The sequence below is a fragment of the Leuciscus leuciscus genome (genome assembly GCF_965113295.1).
Source record: "Leuciscus leuciscus genome assembly, chromosome: 2".
NCBI lineage: Eukaryota > Metazoa > Chordata > Actinopteri > Cypriniformes > Leuciscidae > Leuciscus > Leuciscus leuciscus.
The window spans coordinates 12,089,493-12,104,964 of NC_138726.1; the positions used below are offsets into that span (position 1 = coordinate 12,089,493).

At 38.3% G+C, this 15,472-nt stretch overlaps 1 long non-coding RNA gene across 1 annotated transcript; it reads right to left on the reverse strand.

Moving 5' to 3' along the window:
• Positions 1-261: 261 nt before the first annotated feature.
• On the reverse strand, positions 262-1,043 carry LOC309493045. The gene is made up of 3 exons (XR_014203784.1): positions 884-1,043; positions 411-599; positions 262-339 (listed from the first exon to the last, which is right to left on the reverse strand). It is a non-coding gene; the product is annotated as an uncharacterized lncRNA (long non-coding RNA).
• Between the last annotated feature and the right edge of the window lie 14,429 nt (positions 1,044-15,472).

The following is a 15,472-nucleotide window of genomic DNA, read 5'->3' on the forward strand; positions in this document are numbered from 1 at the left end:
CAGATTAATGTTCACACACTGTTTCCCACCTTAAGCTGGTGCTCCAGCAATTCAAGTCTGGCCTTTTTTTAGGTTAAGCCTTTTCTCCTCCATTTGAAGCTGTATAAGGTCCATCTCCATGTCACTTTTTCTGATTTGCTTTTGAAGGTGGACCTTATACAGCTCTTTGGCAAGCAACTAGAAAGACAGAATAATTAAACATGACTGATAAAGTCTGTAATACAAACACAGACCAAATATTTAAATGAGGAAGGAGAACTGCAGAACATTTCTTACAATGCTAAGATTCTGTGTGGAGGTAGATGGACCCTCATCTGTATTCAAATCTCCTGCCATATTCTGTAAAATGACAATGACAATTTATTTATTCTCTTATGCAAAAAAGGGGGAATTCATTCTATGCATCATACCTCTAATGGGCCTCCCCACATTTTCTGTTTCTGTCACAGCAGAAGTGGTCTCTTCATTGTCATCCTACAGTGAAAATAAGGAAGGATGCTTGGTCTAGCAAACAGAAACCTAAAGACAATAATCACTTACAACTGTGACAGAGTGTGGTGTTGCAGGAGGATCCAATAATACAATGTGGCCATCAGCAACTGCAAGATAATTAAACCAATAAGGTAATCATGCATATTCAATACTCAATGTATATTCTTAAACAAATACAACTAATAAAGAAGGACATTAGGAACATCTAAGAGTACTAGTAATAAGATTACAGTACATAGCATATGCAGTCAAAGCAGCATGCATACTGCACAAGTGAATCAATGACTGTAAAATGCATTCAAAATGCCTTTTTAAAATGGTGCTTTATTAAAACACTGACAAAAACAGTGAAAACATAAATAAATCATAAGTATTAATATGATACACCTACATTTTACTAAGCCACTTGTCTTGGTAGCTGAGTCTGACGAACTGCCCCTGGAATCCCATCGACCACAGGTCGCCCTTTATTAAGGGACAGCGCCAGCTCCTCAGCTGGGGTGAGGGAAGGTGGAGGTGGACCCCCACCTGTTTTACGGGCCTCAGGCTTCTTTCTATTGGCTACATAGAAAACTAAATTAGGCTACATTAAATACTAAATTACATTGTTGGAGAATGTTTTTGTGTTTCAATTTGACTTAGCTCACACTTCTTCTGGCTCCAGAAGGATTACACCTGATAAAACAAGAGGCCAACATATTACTAGACAATTATGTGCATTACTACTGTAATATTAAGAAATGTATGGAGGCCAACAAGTAAATTCTTGTCTATTTTTACTACATGCCCCAAATAATTTTTTGCGTCACAATGAAAGAGGAAAATAGCCCATTTATAATTTTATAAACTCGTGCATTTACTCTGTCCGTTATTTTTTGCCAAGCCAACTCTCTTTCTTTTGCTGATGCAGCAGTATTGCTTTTTATTTTTTTTATTTTTTTATAATGGGCTTATAGTCTTCATAAGCAAGCATTAAAACCTCCAACTCAGTTTCACCTAAGTAGCCTATGTAGCTGGCTTTTTTTCTCCCTGGGTTTCCATGGTGACTCCTGAAATCGGCGATCCATTGAAAATGTCTTTATGTACTCACCGTGCGCGCGCATTAACTCTGGGTAACCAGTAGGAGGTTGATTAAACTAACTCTTCTCAGGTGTTTTGGAACCGACATACTCATGGTATGCGGGTTTGGGGTAGATCAACCCAGAGGTTATGATTTACCAAATGGTAAGTTAACCAAGCTTTCTGGAATACCCCCCAGGGGCGCCTGTTTCAGAAAGGAGGTTAAGTGAAAACTCAGAGTATGTTAACCCTGAAATGAGGGAAACTCTGGGTTTTCTGTTTCAGAATGGGAGGTATGTTAAACCTGAGAAAGCAGAGTAAGTCAAGCCCGTTTCTGAAAGAGAGGTAACTTATACTCAGAGTCAGTTACCATGGTAACTTACTCTGTGAACCTAACCTGGCCGGGAGCAGGTTTTCTTCGGTAAACCCAGAGTTTCTTTCGGTCTCCTCCCCTTTTTTAAAGAGGAAGTGGTGTTTAAACACCTCATTCATTCTTTCAGTACATTTTTATTAATAAAATTAATCTTTAATTAATAAATACAATATTGCTATTTTTACTGTTTGTTTTTTTTTTTTCAATTTTTTAAATAAGATGAAGTCTATTAACTCCTTAACTGGCAACTGAATATACAGTAGTAGATTAGAGTTACATAATGTAGTTCTAAACAAATTCTACAGAATTAAACTGTGGCATTTACTGAAAATCACTGAACTCTGTTCATCTGTGCAACAGAAGTTGATGGACCGTCCTCCTGCTGTTCTTCCACTTTGGGGGCGGGGGGAGAGATAAGACTACCCATTTATACTTAGCTTTAAACTTAGATTCTACTCCACATAAAAATGTGAAAAAATCTGAATGTGTAGATTGTTTGATGTGACACATAACATTATCCCCATCGTCCTGTGAAGATGAGTACACTTTATAACACTATTTGTCATAATTTCTGGTGTATTGAGTAGGCTACTTACAACTGCCTGCAGGTTTTGTTGGGACAGGAGGCTCCAAAAGACAGATATTACCATCGGAATCTGTTGGGACCAACAAAAAACCCAACCCAAAGTAAAATAAATGGAAATATCAAAAATAGCCTATATAAGAAAGGCCTTTCCCTTTAATTGATGTGATGTCATGAGTCAATATAATTTCCTGTTCTGTCCCCTCCTCTTCCTCTTTGCTTTGGTGATGCACTGAGAGGTGAGGTTATTTTGGGCTCTGATAATCTTTTTTAATCCTAATTTTAATTGTTGCTTTTATGCCTATATTTTCACTCTAATTTATGTGTATAATATTATTTTATCTATCTGTGTGGTTATTTTTGTCATTTCATCCCATTTAAAGTATATTTTTGCATCTGGGCCTAAAAGTGAAATGAGAGCACATGTGACGAGTTTACATCACATTTGTTTTATAGAGATAAAGCGAGGGCGAATCTCACTAAGAGGCTGATTATGTGTTTTATATCAGGTATGTTTTCTGTTATATGCATTTTATTGTTCTATGTGATTTATTCCTCTTTGCTTTGGTGATGCACTGAGAGAGATAAAGCGAGGGCGAATCTCACTAAGAGGCTGATTATATGTGTTTTATATCAGGAATAAAAGATCGGTGAAACTGCGAATGCTGTCTTGTTCTTCTCATACCACCCAAAACACAACGCAGACAACAGACCAGTTACACTTTGTACACTCTTACATTTTATGAAGGCCCTTGGATCTTCGGGAGTGACTGGCTCTGAAGTCCCTCCAGGAATTCCCCCAGCCAAAAATGCTGCTGCACTGCTAGACACTGGGATGCTATTTAGTTATTTAATATGTCAAATATTTGTAAATTCAGGTAGCCTACACCCATGATATGCTCAAACCTTACCTGATTGAATTATGTTCTTATATTAAATTTTCAGCTGCTGCCATGTTCTTTTAATACCTGCAGGATTGCACCCATGAAAATTAAAATTAGGTTGAATAACATACTGTTCTTCCAGTTTCACCTCTGATATTATAACAGTTGGGTAAGTTACTCTAAAATAGTTATTAATTACTAACTACAAATGACATCTTCAACCGTGTAATTAGATTCATGTAATAATGACTATCTTTAGAAAGTATTGGTCTACTTATTAATAAATCCCATATCAACCTCAACCACTTGAACAATACAAGGAGAGACAAGAAACTGCACTTTTAATGCTTTCAAATAAACAATATACAATTGCATGGATTATTCTTGAATTGACCAAAGTGTGTAGAGGGAGAAGGTTACATAAAAAATATACCTTTTAAAAATGTATGTTAAATATACAGAATTGTTCTATAGTCTAATGCAATTACATCAGATTTTACTTCAAATTACAGAAGAATTAAGAGTAATCCCTTTAATTAAATGACAGTATTTAGATGACTTGGTAATTAATTACACCCAACACTGTATAACTAATTAAAATGTAAACATACGCATTGACTCGAGCAACTATTTTCTCCCTAGCTAACTCTAGTTGTCCTTCGCTGCTGCAGCCGATATTTAAAAAATAATAATATGTCTTCTTACGCTTGCAGAAGCTGGTGAGAAATATGCAGACCTCTTTTTGTCTGGCGCTGTTACCATGGTGACTCATAATATCTGCACTCCATTGATAATGGCTTTTTATAGTGGTGGTGCACGCGCTTAACTCAGAGTCAGTCAACTCAGAGTTGATTGAACTAACTAATTTCCGCTGTTCTGTAACCGAAAACTCAGAGTTTCCCATCTCAGGGTAAGTCAACTGAGTTGAACCTCCTTTCTGAAACAGGCCCCAGGGGCCCGTTCTTCGTACGTCGCTAACTCAGTTAGCTGGATTTGATTGTTGGAGATTTGGCATGATCTTGGATTGTTTGGTTCTTCGACGCTCATCCTGGACTTGCTGTCATAGCAACAGGTGCCCAAGCTTAAACCTGCTCGGGAGCAGGCTTATTTCATGTTAACAGGATTAGATCCCGGCTTTATAAGCGGAGGTGATACGGGAAGTCTTTCGCAGCCATGTCTTGTCCGTTTTTACGACAAGAACCTGTCGCTGAAGGTGGTCTCACGCTGCACAATCCACTGCCGCTTTCTGAGCATGCAGCCTGACATCAAACAATTCACCATTTACCTTGGAGAAGCGAGTCCAGAATATATCAAATAATACAAAAAGTAATGTAATCAAAAAGTATGCAGTTGACTGATTAAAAATATCTTAGATGGTGTGTGACTCCATGTCCTACATCACAAATGTGGAAGCAAAATGGCCTGGTTCTGTGCATGACTCCAGGATTTTCAGAGAGTCACATTTATGCACATTATTTGAACGTGGTAAGGAAATATTTAATATCAAGCTCACTGTATTACATACATTTATTCTGAGCCTAACAAAACTGCATTTTTCCAGGTGCTTACGACGGGATCCTGCTTGGTGACAGGGGCTATACCTGCAGGCAGTATTTCATGACGCCATTCCCTGACCCAAACCCGTTTCAATGCAGCTCTAGCCAGGACAAGGGCACGCATTGAAATGACCTTTGGGCAACTAAAGGAAAGATTTCAGTGTCTGAGGGTTGCACCTGACAGGGCCTGTGACATTCTTGTTGCATGTGCCATACTCCACAATAGTGCCACCATCAGAAAGGAGAGGACCCCTGTGGTGGAGGTGCAGCCTGATGATGACCTCCAGCCAGTGCACTTGGACCAACCTAGTGGCAGAGCTGCACGGGACAGAATTGTGGAACACCATTTTTTTTTTTTTTTTTTCAAAACAAAAACCTTCATTAAATGAATAGAAGACAAGACAACATGCTTAGTTCCTTGAGTTTTATTTCAATTATTCTTTGTCAAGAAAAGCCAATGATGGTCATCTTTTGCCTGCAATAAGATATATTGTTATCCAAGGTCAGCAATAGTACTCTGTGTGAAATAGTGTATTTAGCACTTACTCTGAAGTTCCTTTTGAAGCAACTCAATCTCTAGTGCCAGTTTTTTCTTCTTTAAGGTGTCAAGTTCTATTTCTCCCCTTCATTTTTCTGTTTTTTCAGGTCAAAATACTAAATTTTCTGTTGTAGATTCCATTTATATACGGATATCACCCTGTGCCATGTTTGGATAAAAAGAATAAAAAAATAAAATAAAATAAAAAAGAACTGTCAACACAAGCCTCATGCAACAAAAATAAAAAGTACAAGTAGGTTACTACACTGCCCACCTCTGTATCACTTTGTGCAGTAGGCCTTTCCTCCTGCAACTCATATTGCAGTCAGAAATAATATGTACACAAGTTACTATAAATGAAGTAAAATTATTTATGCACTTACAAGTACTTCCTCCAAAGGACAGTCATCTGAGAGGGTTTCTTCACTGTCCTGTGCAATGGAAACAAATGGGCATTACAAAGTGTTGCACTTTCTTCCCTTTTGATGTAAAGTTAGAAAAAGTCCACTTACTGCACATATTTCAGCCACTACTTTCTTGGGAACAGGTACAAGTGTTGGTGTATTATGTAAAACTGCACAAAAGAGGAAACACAATGGCATTACAATGAACTACACTATATGAACAAATGTGATCAGTAACTCATGGCAAAATATTCTTACATTAAGTTCAGCAGTTTTCACCTTCACAAGTCAAAGCAATTGATCACTACTCAATATTTAACAGCTGAAATTACTGTACCAGCCATTTGGATTATATAGGCCTACTTAATTTAATGCGGCAAAAAAAAAGATATATTTTACAGTGTAGCAAGATCATTTAAAGCTCATTTACCAGTAATGAAGGTGTTGCTGCTACTGGTTCCTGGCTGTTGGTCTGAGGAAGAGCTGCCCCCAGGGATGCCCTCCACAATGGGTCGGTTCACATTTAACCCCAGGGCCAGCTCTACTGCTGGGGTATAATGTGGTATAATGTGAGGGAGCAGGACCACCACCTGTTTGTTTTTTTTCAGCTCAGCCTTTTTCTTGGTTGCTGTTATAAACAGACAAACACATTTAACGGTGCTTTTCTTTTGTAAAAGAGACAAAGAACAGTAGAAGTAGAAAAGATTACCATTTTGAAGAATATTCTTGTACTTCCCTTTTACTTGTTCCCATGTTCTAGTGCAGTGTTCTTCAACCCTGCTCCCGGAGGACCCCCAACACTGCTGGTTTTCTTTGTCTCCCTAATCAAACACACCGGATTCAATTCATCAACTCATTATCACATGGGTTAATGAGCTGATGAGTTGAATCAGGTGTGTTTGATTAGGGAGACAAAGAAAACGTGCAGTGTTGGGGGTCCTCCAGGAGCAGGGTTGAAGAACACTGTTCTAGTGGGTCCTGAGGTGGCTCTGACATTAAGCAATTATGAAATGATTAAAATACAAAAATATACACTGTAATAAGTGATATAACCATAACATGGAACACTTACGCATTTCATTTGTCTGCTACTTTTTGCCAGCCCTCTCTCCTGGCTTTTGCACACTTTGAGGTGTTCCCTGGCGTTTTAATTAAGGTTTCATATTCTGCATAACCTTCAATAACTCTTGCTCTGCTGCGGAGAAAAACTGTGCGCGCTCTTTGGCCATGGTGAGCAGCCAATAGCAGCGTTGCTGATCAATGTTTCTACTATCGATACATATCCCCTTTTAAACCAGCGCATGAACGCGCAGTTATCTCAGATAACTCAATCCAGCTCTACTAATCATAACTGGCAGGTGTGTTCGAAGAAACAAATTAGTCAGATCATGATTAGGCCGATGATATCACCTTGGATGTCTCATAATTTGATCTTGGATGTTTCAAGCAACGTACGAAGAACGGGCCCCAGTTGCTATGACAGCAAGTCCAGGATGAGCGTTGAAGAACTCAGTTAGCTGGATTTGATTGTTGGCGATTTGGCATGATCTTGGATTGTTTGGGTCTTCGACGCTCATCCTGGACTTGCTGTCATAGCAACTGGGGCCCGTTCTTCGTACGTTGCTTAAAACATCTGAGATCAAACGAGACATCCAAGATGATATCATCGTGCTAATCATGATCTGACTAATTTGGTTCTTCGAACACACCTGCCGGATATGATTAGTATAGCTGGATTGAGTTAGTGAGATAATTGCGCGTTCACGCGCTGGTTTAAAAGGGGATATGAATCGATAGTAGAAACATTGATCAGCAACGCTGCTATTGGCTGCTCACCATGGCCAAAGAGCGCGCTCAGTTTTTCAACGCAGCAGAGCAGGAATTTTTACTGGAAGGGTATGCAGAGTTTGAAAAAATAATTAAAACGCCAGGGAACACTGGGAATCAAAGTGTGCAAAAGCCAGGAGAGAGGGCTGGCAAAAAGTAACAGACAAATTAAATGCGTAAGTGTTCCATGTTATGGTTATATCACTTATTACAGTATATATTCTTGTATTTTAATAATTTCATAATTGCTTAATGTCAGAGCCACCTCAGGACCCACTAGAACATGGGAACAAGTAAAAGTGAAGTACAAGAATATTCTTCAAACTGGTAATCTTTTCTACTTCTACTGATTCGTCTCTTTTAGCAAAGACATTTTAAATGATGTGTTTGTCTGTTTATGGTTATCTGCAACCAAGAAAAAGGCGGAGCAGAAAAAAACAGGTGGTGGTCCTGCACCCCCACGTTATACCCCGGCAGAAGAGCTGGCCCTTGGGCTAAATGAGAACCGACCCATTGTGGAGGGCATCCCTGGGGGCAGCTCTTCCTTAAGGTCTATTTATACTTCTGCGTCGGACCTACGCCGGAGCCTCTACGCTGTAGGCAACGCGTTGGTTTTAATTTATACTTCTGCGTCGTTGTCCGCGTTGACGCGCAATTACTCATGCAGAGGGACCATGTGAAACCCGAGGGAGGGGTTCTAGCAGACCAATCACAGCGCTTGCGTCCGCGTAGAATTGACGCGTTGTTACATTTTTGGAGAGGTGCGCATCAGGGTACGCCAAAGGGTACGCGCGCTAAGCACAGCCTACGACGTAGCTACGGCGTAAGTTCGACGCAGAAGTATAAATAGGCCTTTAGACCTAAAGCCAGGGACCAGTAACAGCAACACCTTAATTACAGGTAAATGAGTTTTAAATCATCTTGCTACACTGTAAATAATTTGTTGCTGCATTAAATTAAGTATGTCTATAATCCAAATGGCTGGTACAGTATCAGCTCCGCTTATGAAGCCGGGATCTAACTCTGTTAACATGAAATAAGCTTGCGCACCTGTTGCTATGACAGCAAGTCCAGGATGAGCGTCGAAGAACCAAACAATCCCAGATCATGCCAAATCTCCAACAATCAAATCCAGCTAACTGAGTTAGCGACGTACGAAGAACGGGCCCCAGGTGCGCAAGCTTAAACCTGCTCGGGAGCAGGCTTATTTCATGTTAACAGGATTAGACTGCGGCTTCATAAGCGGAGCTGATACGGGAAGTCCAGCGCAGCGCGATAGTGCACTTTCTGAGATATATATTTTTTCTCGTAACTGGTGAGATTGTCTGTGGATACCGGCCAGACTGAGACGCGTCACGCAACACACCAGAGAGAGCATCCCACAACATGCTAGAAACTCAGGTAAACTCCCACTGCAACGTTACAATAATAGGCTACTTTTATCAGCTTGACGTTGAACTAATGCTCCATGCTCGTACCATGATAAGAATGGAACCCTATCAACCGTGCCGAATTTTGCCACTGCAAGCACTACTTCACATTTTCTTCAGGAAATGTATACATTCTAGGTTTGTAGATAAGGTTTCTCCATGATTCAAATGCCCTGCCGATGTTGATCCGTGTTTTTTCACCCGAAGTTCATCCGATTCACGTCTGGCCTTTAATACGAGCTTCAGCAGAAAGAAAAAAAACGTTTTATTGTTTTTTTATCAATATGTGGAGTTTGTGTTGGAGACTGTGTTGTGCTGGGAGCAGGTCGTTTCTTAGTGTTATCAGACATGTCATAAGTTGCATAAGTCATAAGTCCATGTCATAAGTTGCAGTGTCGTCGCTGTTGAGTGCAAAATCAGTAGGCTAGACGAGGCGAGAGGCTCGGGAGCGCTCCGCGCATGCAGGTGACGTCACTGGATTTCGCGGTAAATCCGACCCGGCACCTTCACATAAACATAAGAATGCTTGCTTTCAGAGGTAATAGCAAAACCCGAAAAGTGGATCATTTTAATGTGATATTACAACCCCTTCACACACAGGCAATAAAAAAAAGGATTCGTTTTAGTAGAAAAGCTACATACAGCACCTTTAAGACCCAATGTTGTAAAGCAGTTTTTTTTTAAGCAGTTTTTTTTTTAGGCTATCATCATTTTTTATGAAGATCATGCATTCATGACCATGCCGATTACAGTATATGTCACTCAGGCTTCACTAACGTGATTGGTACCATAGACTATAGGCTAGACCAGGGGTCGGAAACCTAAGGCACGCGTGCCAATACTTTCCAGACAAGTTACATACTCTCCTGTCACTTGTTTCAAGAGCTTCACTTGGTCAAAAACCAAGTGATAACCTGTACAATGTAAAATTGTCAACATCAAATTATGTACTACATATTACAGCATTGTTTCAATACAAGACATACCAATGGACTCGCGCAGCTTTCTGTCTTCTTTGGGCACCAGATGTTCCTTCCTCACCCGAAACAAAGGACTTATTCGATTAGCTTGCGTTGATATAAGGACTGGTCTTCCTTCTCTGCTGTAAAACAAGAAAGTCTCGACTTACTCTATGTGCAATTACTATTGTTCTTGAAACATAAATTAAGACAGTTATAAATAAGTTAATTTACCATACGATTCAGGAGAGAGCATTTGATGAGTAAATACCGATTTCAATATTCTAGAAACTTTACCTGGGAAGGGCTGATCCCGGCAAGATTCGCTGCGACTCACTAGTAGCTCTTGTGAGGGTTGGCTCTTAAAAGAGCTGTTGAGTTTGATATTGTAGAGCTTTAAAAAAAAAAAAAGGACCAAGTAATCCTGCAAGACGGAAAGGAAGGTAATTTTAATACATTACTTGCAAATAGTCAGTTTATGTATAACTGTAGGATATTTTTTTCTGTAAAGAGTGTTGAATAATTACATTTTAAAAGCATTTTTATGTTATAAGTTCACTGATATGTGGGGGCATTTCTATGAATAAAAGTACGTCTTTAATAGCAAGCAATAATCATGTGAAAATGATTTACATGCAAACGGGACAGTTATCAGCAGTGTAACTGGTCTGATTATGACAAAATAATCGAGTATCTGATGTCATGTGACAAGTAAGATAAGCTTTTCCACCCCTGCAAACAGAGGTAGGTTATGAGGTGTGGAGAGACGTCATGTATCACTGGAACATAAACAGACGGGGACCAATTTGTAATAATTGTAATTAGTGGTGCACGAAATATCGGCCGATATGGTCATTTTTTTACACATCGGTATCGTTCCGATGTCAAAATATGGCCGATGTGAACAGGCCGATATTTGACGTGTGAAGTTGAAGATGAAGTTGACGATGCTGACTCGATCTTAGCAGTAGTGAATGTGCCTGAGATAAATACACATTTCATACAGATGACATAAGCAGAGAACAGTCTGTTTTTTTCGTTTTGAATTGTTCTGTTTAAAAATAGACATTTCAAGCTTTCTATATATGTCTCCGGTCTGTGAGGCAGGTAGATTTCGGTTCATTGATGAGACGCGCTCCAGGTTCACGCGCCCTCGCCTCCGTGTCCTGATTAAATATTTTCTACTATATTTACTTCTTATTTAATTCAATCCAGGCAATTGGTTGATGAAACATTTATCAAAATTAAGATACAATTAATACAAAACGAAATTAAATTTAAAGACAGGCTTTTTGTGCTTTCTGTTTGAGGTCTCTGTGAAAGTTTTAAAGCAGTCTTAGTGGCGCTTTCAGAGCGCTCACGTCAACTGTCCCGTCCGTAACATTGTTAACGCAGTCCAGTGCGACTTATGTTTTTTTCCTCTTCATGACACATTTTTGACTGATCGTTTTTTGACTCGTAGATATTTGAATATATTGCTTGATATTTCATACCCGTTTGAATTAGATTTTTCTCAAAAGTGACAGCACGTGTGATTTGTGGATTACTGATAAGCGCGAGTGGAGAAACAGGCGTTTATTGATTCATTCTCAGTGTTGAGAAACGTAGCCTTGTTATTGTATTAATAATAACTAAAGTAGCCTACCTAATTATGTTACATATTTATTTTGTATGAAAACTAGCGCGTTCGTTACTTATGGATTTAAAAAGTAGGCTACCGTTGCATCAGTGCTGCGCGAGCTCTCTCTCTCACAAACACGGACGCGTGCACACACAGAGAGAGAAGATCATTGTAAAATGAAAAATGGATGGGCTAAGTTTAAATTTTGTTCTTGCTTGTTTTTTTTCTGTCAAAATATCAGAAAGTATTTTGTATTATCCATCTGTGTTTTTAAAATTCGTTAAATGACGGACGTTTTACTGTTAACACAGCCCATGTCGGATTCGTCTTATAGCCTAGGCTACTTGTTATTATTTTTAGAATGATTCGTTATGCTATTATTGGACTCCTGTCTATTCATTGTCAACTGTTTTCTATAAATATGTTTGTATTGGCTAACATTTATTCAGTTAATGAGTGTCCTGTTTAAAATGTGCAATGTTCAAACGCAAAGACAGCACGTCACAAATAGAAGCCCTTTTCCCTGTGGTATTTTTTAGTATCATATTTGGATATTGGAATAATAAATAAAGTAGCCTATCTTAATTTTACACAATGTTCCTGTTTTTTTTTTGTTAGTTTTTTTACTGTTTTCTAAGGGTTTCTTAATTTTAGACAAGTTGACCAGCACACATTACTGTATATGCAATGCAGTATAATGCATGTGTGTCGTATGTGACATATTTTGCACACAGGTAAAGGTGCCCAATATCAGTCATTTCTAAAGTAAAAAAAAAAAGAAAAAAAAAAGTGTTTTGGAAAATAGCTCTTTATTTGATAATCATTAAAATTTGTTTTCTATACAGAGATATCGACATCGGTAAATATCGGTATCGGCCATAACAGCAATATTAATATCGGTTATCGGTATCGGCCACAATTTTCACATCGGTGCATCACTAATTGTAATAAATACAATGCAATTAATATCAACTTTCTGACAGTGTGTGGGACATCCGACTACTTTCCAAGAAGGGGCGCAACTGATTTACAAATATCGCGATAAATATGTACAGGAATTGAGGCCAATGACAGCACTAAGAGTAAAAGCTGCAGGATTGTGTACGAGTATACAAATATGTACGAGTATCGTACGAATTTGACAACTTGTTAAATCTTGTGAATTATTAAGACTTTCAGACTATGCTTGTACTGATTGGGCTATGGGTTTTGTGAGAAAAGGTTTAAGAAACAACAAATGCTTGGTAAAATGTTTGATTTAGGGTTCGAAGCAACACATGTATATACCATTGCGAATATTTGCCTTTGCAGCTGTCTGTCTCCTCCGTTTACTTGTCCTCAAACAATAATAGTCCGAAAGGTCCTTTTGGTCTTTTCAGCTGAAAAAAGAGAAAATAAAATATCATTATGTTGTTTTATATCATTCCTGTGGTAAAAGCATGGTAAGCGTTGTGGTTAATGTGCATTTACAATAAGTATCACATTAAAACTACCAATAGTGTGGTAAAAGCATGGTAAGTTTTGTGATTACTGTCTTTTTACTACACTTACCACAGTAAAACTAATGTTAATGTGGTAAAAGCATGGTAAGTGTTGTTTGTACTGTGCTTCTACTACAAATACAACTTTGGAACTAATTGTACTACTTTTAATCTGATATGAATATGATTAACTGATTTAAGGTCTTTAGGCCTATATAGCACGTCATGTGACAGCTAGGCAGTGTTTAATCACCCTGTTTTGAATTAGAAAGCAATAAAACGCAAAGCCTCCGTGGAGATGACAGATATAATGCCGTGACTGAACGTGAGCTAATGTGATTAATATCGACAAACAGAAAATACATTATATATCACACATTATTCGGACAACGTATTTACTACTTACCAACATCTGACACACGTGAACTGATGCCAAATATCGCGATGTGTTCGGAACGAGACTTCTTCAGGCTTCTAAGGGTTTGAAACTTGCTGGCCCAGAAAAGTTCACTAAACACATCGTTAATATAGTCCAAGTGACTACAGTGGCTCAATCTTAAGTTTATCAAACGACGAAAATACTTTTTGTGCGCAAAAAAACTAAACAAAAAAAACCACTTTATTCCACTATTCATTTCCTTCTCTCTAGGCGTTAGTAGCGCTTCTCTGTTATATGTCACACATAGGCTCACTATTTGCCGACCTTAGAAGCCTATGGAGAAGTGATCCAGCTCTCAGATTTAATCAAAAATACCTTAATTTGTGTTCCGAAGATGAACGAAGGTCTTACGGGGTTGGAACAACATGAGGGTGAGTAATTACTGACAGAATTTTCTTTTTCATACTTAATAATCATGACCGCCAATAGCAGCGCTTAGTAATCGTGACGTGGGCCAATAGCAAAGCAGAATCATTGTGGGAAATACCGACTGGTTTAACGAATAAAGGTAGAATTTGTGTTCTTATCGTGTTTAACACATCTGTATTTGCTCGCGCGAGTATATCCAACTTGAAAAATCGCTGCTTGAATTTCCAGTTACCGTCGAAGAGAAACACAGGTCTTATCTGCCCTATATAAATAGCTGACGCACGCTCTTATGGAGTGGAAGGTAGGGCGATGAGGCTGCGAGCTACACCTATGAACCATCGAATCACTTTGCTGGCTGGTGCACCGGCTAATCGTGGTTGCCTTGATGCACTTACTGATCTGGCCGGATTGACACTCATCGGATGCCTTCCACATATGGTTTTTCTTGCTTTTTTTGCTTTTTTCTTCATGATAATGACATCAAATGAGAAAATAACTAATGGGAACATTTCATATAACATTAAAACACAATAAAATCATTCAATCATTTAAAATATTTACAATCTGCACATCGAGACGAGCTCCAGGTCCGTGTACTTTTTGGCCACTAAATATTTAATATTCAATTATTTTAATGATCACAATTAAAGTTTTAATTTTATTAACTGAACAAGCGCAACATTCCGCATTCAATCAAATATTCTAAAATATGTATTATTATTAATAATGTTATTTCAACATAATATCTTGTCATTTCGACATAATATGTGAAGCAAGAAATGACAAGGAGGCAGCCTCTCGCAATGCAAAGTCAGTTGGTTTGTTTTCCCCCTTGGTGGGAGTGGTCTTCAGATTATGACGCGTTGCGCTCTGTCTCTATGGCCTTTACAGGATATTCTTATATGATGAACTCTTATATGTCAAAAGCTCAAGGAAAATTGTATTTCTCAGATCATGACCCCTTTAAAGTTAGGCTTGATTTCAATTCTGGTAATAAGCTCCTCAAAGATAATTTGGTTACTCTCTACTTGAAGACTTTATGTATAATGCATTATAAAAGAATCCATAATGTACGTTACAGTGCATTATATCTTTTCATTAATAATTGTGAAAAATCTTTTCTCTTAGAAATTAGTATAATAGTAATTATACATACAGTCTATGGTATATTATAGCAACCTTCACCCCAAAACAGATGTTTTTTAACATGCACATGACTTCAACAATAACACTATTCACCACTTTTCAATTACATCACCAGGCATAAAAAAGAATCCGTCTCACCCAATGACTAAATGAAAACTTTCTCACTGTTGTTCAAATCCAGACATTACACCCTTTCCACCCACAGTTTTTGACCCAAGACTACATTCAGTTCTAAGATAATTGATCTACATTAGAACCTTTTTTGAATACATTTTTTATTCATTTTCTTTATGGAAGATATGTTTTGTGTG